The sequence below is a fragment of the Rhipicephalus microplus genome, chromosome 7, assembly GCF_043290135.1.
Source record: "Rhipicephalus microplus isolate Deutch F79 chromosome 7, USDA_Rmic, whole genome shotgun sequence".
In the NCBI taxonomy this organism is placed as follows: Eukaryota; Metazoa; Arthropoda; class Arachnida; order Ixodida; family Ixodidae; genus Rhipicephalus; species Rhipicephalus microplus.
Window position 1 is genome coordinate 68,015,331 of NC_134706.1, and position 6,000 is coordinate 68,021,330.

The window sequence follows — 6,000 nt, forward strand, 5'->3', positions numbered from 1 at the left end:
ATGGTTCAGAGTGACGTCCAGCACCCTGCGGCGTCGTTATAAGCCTTGTCAGGCTCCTCCTTTTTGAGTGGAAAAGCAATCACACACACAACAGGCGAGGTGTACGAGCATGCACGGCGCACGAGAACATCCAATATTGAGTCGTGATCACTGCACTGCAAAATGGCGCCAGAGGGGCTCTTTCTCGTCGTGTGTGTCGCTGGTCGAGGGTTCCTCAGCTCCGGACAGCAGACATCGAACGGTCCGCCAATCTGTCCGCTCAATTAGCAGTGCTACTTGTGGCGACGGCCACGGTTTCTTCCAAGGAAGACGATGTCTTTGTTGTCCTCTCTGGAACGGCTTACGGCGTCGTGGCGACACGACGTCTCATCCTTCGGCTAGCAGGGACAATACCTGGTGGACATAGGCAGTCAGCTACTTGTTGGAGGATTAAAAGAGCGCCGCTCCCCCGTCATCTCTGGACGCTGGTTCCGAGAAAACTGGGTTCCAGGCGTGGGAACGCTGCCCGGCTACGCTTCCCAGCGACAGCATGGCGCCAACTGATGGCGGTTATAACAGCTTCTCCCTCGCCAGATAAGTCACGGAGGGCAGCAGTCACCACTGCTGCTCGCAGAGACGAAGAAAGGGTCTGTAGTTCAATGCCAGGAACTCGCCTTTGCTTGTCGCATGGTCTAGGTAACTGCCGAAATCTTCGACAGCGTTTCTGAAACTCGACCACATGCACAAGCAAGCGCTCGGCCCCCTTCGAACAAACCAAGCCAAAAGAGGAATGGCAAATCAATTTTCATTTCCTAGCTTTAACAAAAGCTCACACTCCACTCTCAGGACTCACTTGAGCTGAGAAACCAGACGTGCTATCTTACAAATTTACATGATAAGATGCACGAAAAAACTAAAATGTCAATTTTGATGCATCAAGAGCACCCCAGAATGGCTTAGAAATAGCGGCTGAGCGCGTCCGCGTTTCCATTCAATTTGCCTTTCTTATACTTAATGTCAAAATGATATTGCTGAAGAATCAAGCTTTACCTCAAAAGGCGACTGTTCTTCGATGTCGCAGTTTTCAGCCAGGTAAGGGGACAATGGTCTGTTTCTACTGTAAATTTAGCACCTCCGAGGTAACACTGCAACTTATGAATGTCCCACACAATGCAAGCGCACTTCTTTTCTGAAGCGCAGAACGCCATCTCACGAGAGCTCAATTTCCGGCTCAAATAGAGCACGGAGTGTTCTTTACCATCGTCATTCTTATGACATAGAACGGCTCCTAGGCCTCGATCACTAGCATCACACTGGACCGTGAATTCGCGGTCGTAATCAGGAGCTTTCAAGACCGGACGGCTGATCAATGCTGCTTTCAGTTGTAAGAAGGCAGTTTCTTTCTTTTCATCCCAGGCCAATTTCGTAGGCTCTGTCCCGCGGAGAGCATCGGTCAAAGGGTTAGCCAACGTTGAATAATCTCGGATGTAATGATTGTAGTAGCCTGGGAGTCCTAGAATCGCCCTGACGTCGGTATTTGTTATTGGCCGGGGATAGTCAGCTACTACTGAGATTTTTAGCTCGCAGGGTTTCCTGAAACCATGTCCTACGTTGTGACCTAACTAGTCGACGATTGCTCTCGCAAGACAACACTTCTCAGCTTTTACGGTAAGCCCTGCTTGACGCAACCAGCCGAGCACCTCCCTTCAATGCATCAAATGATCCACCCAGGCATCGGAGAACACAGCGATGTAATCCAAGTAAGGTACAACAAAAGCCTCGCAGCCCCTTAAAACCTTGTCCATAAGGCGGGAAAAACAAAACGGAGAATTTTTGACACCGAAGCTCATCGTAGTGGGTTAATAGCAGCCCGCGGGAGTATTGAAAGCCGCGTATCGGCTGGCTCGCTCTGTGAGCGGCACTTGCCAGTAACCTCGAGTAAGGTCCAACGTAGTCACGTAAGCTGCTCGAATATCCTGTTCCACTCTCTTCAATACCCACCAGTTGTAGTGGATCCCGGTACTGAGTCGTATCCCACCGCTGCCCACCAGTTCTTGTGGCTCTCGGCTCTGTTCTCCTGTAGTCGCTTCGGATTCCAGCGCTGATCACCAGTTGTTGTGGATCTCAGCACTGTTTACCCGTTGTTGTAGACCGGGGTCTGCCCGGTCTCTTGTGGTAGCGTGGTGTAGCTTCGGGTTAAGGAAACGAACGCTCACAAAATGGGGATACGAAAAACAAACAGGTTTATGGCACTATTTGCAATTATTTACAGCATGAGGTTAGGAGTTCACAAAGCACGATCGTGGTGGTTGAACCGTTACATGGTTCAGAGCGACGTCCAGCACCCTGCGGCGTCGTTATAAGCCCTGTCAGGCTCCTCCTTTTTGAGTGGAACAGCAATCACACACACAACAGGCGAGGTGTACGAGCATGCACGGCGCACGAGAACATCCAATATTGAGTCGTGATCACTGCACTGCAAATTGGCGCCAGAAGGGCTCTTTCTCGTCGTGTGTGTCGCTGGTCGAGGGTTTCCAAGCTCCGGACAGCAGACATCGAACGGTCCGCCAATCTGTCCGCTCAATTAGTAGGCCTATTTGTGGCGACGGCTACGGTTTCTTCCAAGGAAGACGCTGTCTTTCTTGTCTTCTCTGGAACGGCTTACGGCGTCGAGGCGACACGACGTCTCATCCGCCGGCTAGCAGGGACAATACCTGGCGGGCATAGGCAGCCGGCCAGTCGGCTACTTGTTTGAGGAATTAAAGAGCGCCGCTCCCCCGTCATCTCTGGACGCTGGTTCCGAGAAAACTGGGTTCCAGGCGTGGGAACGCTGCCCGGCTACGCTTCCCAGCGACAGCATGGCGCCTACTGACGACGGTCATAATAATATACATATATGTGTATGCGCGCATGGACATGGCTGCAACGGCTGCTCAATAATCATGAACCTACACGCCTCTGTCAACAAAACATTTATTGACCCGAGAAAACAGAAAAATCCTGCGGTGCGATGGACTCGTGCAGTACCGGGGTCAGACCAAGCTTTCATCTGAAGCGTCAGCGACACCAAACCGGTGCATCGACGTCCAGGGTCTTTGACCTGGCCCGAGGCATTATCTCGGCTGGTTACTCACTAACGTTGAAGGCGGACCTGGAGCTCCCTTCCAGGTTTTGGTCCTGGTGCTCCGATAGCGAGGCAGACGTCGAGGCGCGGCTCTGCACGTTCAAGCTTCTCAGTATCGCGGCGCTGTAGATGAACTTACGTGCGGAGCACCGTGGCTCCTCTTCCTTGGCGGGCACGACGAGCCCGAGGTCTGCCACAGCGCGCAGCAGTCGCTCGATGTATTCCTCTTCCTTCGACGGGCTGCTTCGCGATGTCTCGCTCTTTGAATGAGTGGTACTTTTACGAGTCCGCGCCCTGGTAGTATGGGGTCGCACCGCCTCGGTGCATTGTTCAGCGGGTGGCCGGGACCCACGGCGCTTGACCACCTGCCTCTCTGGCTGACGTGGCGGGGCACCGTTCCTGGTGACGTCCGGGCTCACACCCGGTCGCCATGTTGGGCCTTGGTTTGGAGCCACTTCGCAAGAGATTGCTGGCACCATCCACGGTGATCATAATGGGAAAAGCGGGAACACTGGGTATGGCCACTAGACGTAGTAGTACGGCTCCGGCTCCGTGGGCAGTGTGGGCCCCGGCGTCCAAGGGTACGTCGATGGAAGGCCAAACAGCTCCTTCAGGTAGGCGGTGCTCATCAGTCCGTCAAACCCCAGTGGCGGGTGCTGGCATCTGCCACGAAACAAGCGCCTCCGTGGTCGGGGTCCTTTCGGGTGGGACAAGAGCTGGGGTCTTCGGCCGTGGTCACCCATGTCAGTCCTGCTGCGTAGCTTCTGAATGGCGCCCAATTGTTGAGCGTGCACTACGTGCGCAGGTGCGAGCATGAGCTTGGCGTGCGCGTGCGGTGTCCTTCTTCTTCTTCACCTCTTCTCACATAACTTCACGTATAAGCTAGGAATAGTTAATATAATATAACAACCTAATTACTGACTATTATTATTGAAATGTTTAAAAGAATGGATTAAATTATCCATTATTCTTTTAGTATGACTGATAAATTAATCTATGGCATGTAAATATCCCTGTGACGGTAGGCCAGAGTAGAGGCTCCAAAAAGAACAACTTATTCGGATATTTCCCGACCCAAGTTTTGAATAGGTGATGCTATGAATCTTCTCCTCAATGACATCTACAGAATAAAAATAATGACTAATTGTTTCCTCGTCCTTACTGAAGTAACAGCGCTTGACTTGCTCTATGCAGGTGAAAAATGAGGAAGGTAACCCGGAAGCGAAGAATGGGTATAGCCACTTCCATTATTCTCGACCGCGATAACTCGCTGTTCCAGAGAAACGATAGGTGATTATGTTCTGGAGAAGCTGTCAAAAGAGGGTCTGACAAGAGTTCTTGGAATGTTAGCGTGCTGAATCCTGCAGTCGTAATGTATGCTGTCAGTGGCAAAACCGGAATGATTGGCTCCAAAAGCGCTGCCTTTGCCAAAAAATCAGCACATTCGTTTAAAAACAAACCCTTGTGTCCTGTGCACTGGCCAAAATGTGAACGCGTATAAAATAAAAAGATGGCTACTTGTACACTAATAAAAAATTAGGGGACTCTAAAGCTTCGCCTTTAGGAGTTAACTGTGACAGCGATATTTAGTTCCTAGTGCGTGCTTGAAACACCTGATGCATGAAACATTTTCGAACTTACTATGGCCCCGACACGTAGCGTTAAGGAAATAGGCACAGTAGCGTGTGTGCCTTTTGTAGTGGGGCACCGGCTTTTAACCACGGAGTCATTATCATAATCCCATATTCTGACGCCCGTTGGCAATGGATGCTCGTACCATGTATCATCACTGCAATATTTCATGTTGTATTGAGAAGCATGTATACAGGACGCGTGTGTTTGTGAAGCATTAAAGCTACTTTCAATGCATTTCCAAGCAGTTCACTGCTTTCACAAGCGGAGGCAGGACTGTGTGGTGGAACATCCGCTTACAACGCAAACGACCCGAGTTCACTCCCCACTCGGACCCAGGTTTGGTCCTCACTCTGTTCCTGATTTTTCGGTCACGCATATAAAAATTTCTGGCTCACAACAACAACGCCGACAGTGGAATTTCTGCAAAACGAGCTCTTTAATGCTGTAGCGTTAATATGTGGCATATAAAACAAGCACGTCACGCTACGACCTTCTTATGTATGTGTTATGCTAAAATATCAAGATAGGCGCAAACGCAAATCACGTACCTGAAACCGCAAGCGCGCTATTTTTCCGACCATATCAGCTGTGCAACGATGTGCCAACGTTGGGTGGCGAAGAGGTGAAACGAGGTTATAACTGATAAATGCTTCACAAATCACCAAAGCAGCAAAAAACAAACAATTGGTCTGAACTAATTTTTTTTTATTAGTTTAAAAGAAAACAGGAAAGTGCGAGGCCCGGCTTTTTTTCTACGCATCTATCGTGCTTGGTTGCACCCTTGGAATATGGAAAGTCGATACACAGGGGGTCGAAGAAATATGACCCGAAATCCTCCAAACTAAAGGCAATGCGATATTTTCTTGACGACTTGACGAGCACTTTTCTTCTGTTGTGGTATTCATCTCAGAAAAGCTAGAGTTATTCATTACAACATTTATTATGTAAATTAAGATAACTAGTTATTTAGTGGAGACAGGTGGTCGGGTGAAATAGAAGACTTCGACTCTTTTTTATTTAGAGTCCATTGCTGACTAGAAATTTCTAAATAGAGGCCGTTGGTAATTTGACCAGCGGTAAAATATAACAAATTTCATCAAAAAAAACAGAAACCAGGAAGAGTGGCTACTGTCGCATTCTTCAGAGGCGTCCCAAAGATTTAGCGAGTGTCGATTGTTATATTCAACCATTGAGTTCAACCATTTCAGCACCTCAAGACACTGGTGGAACAGTAAACTATCTCAAACAAGACAACTTGAACT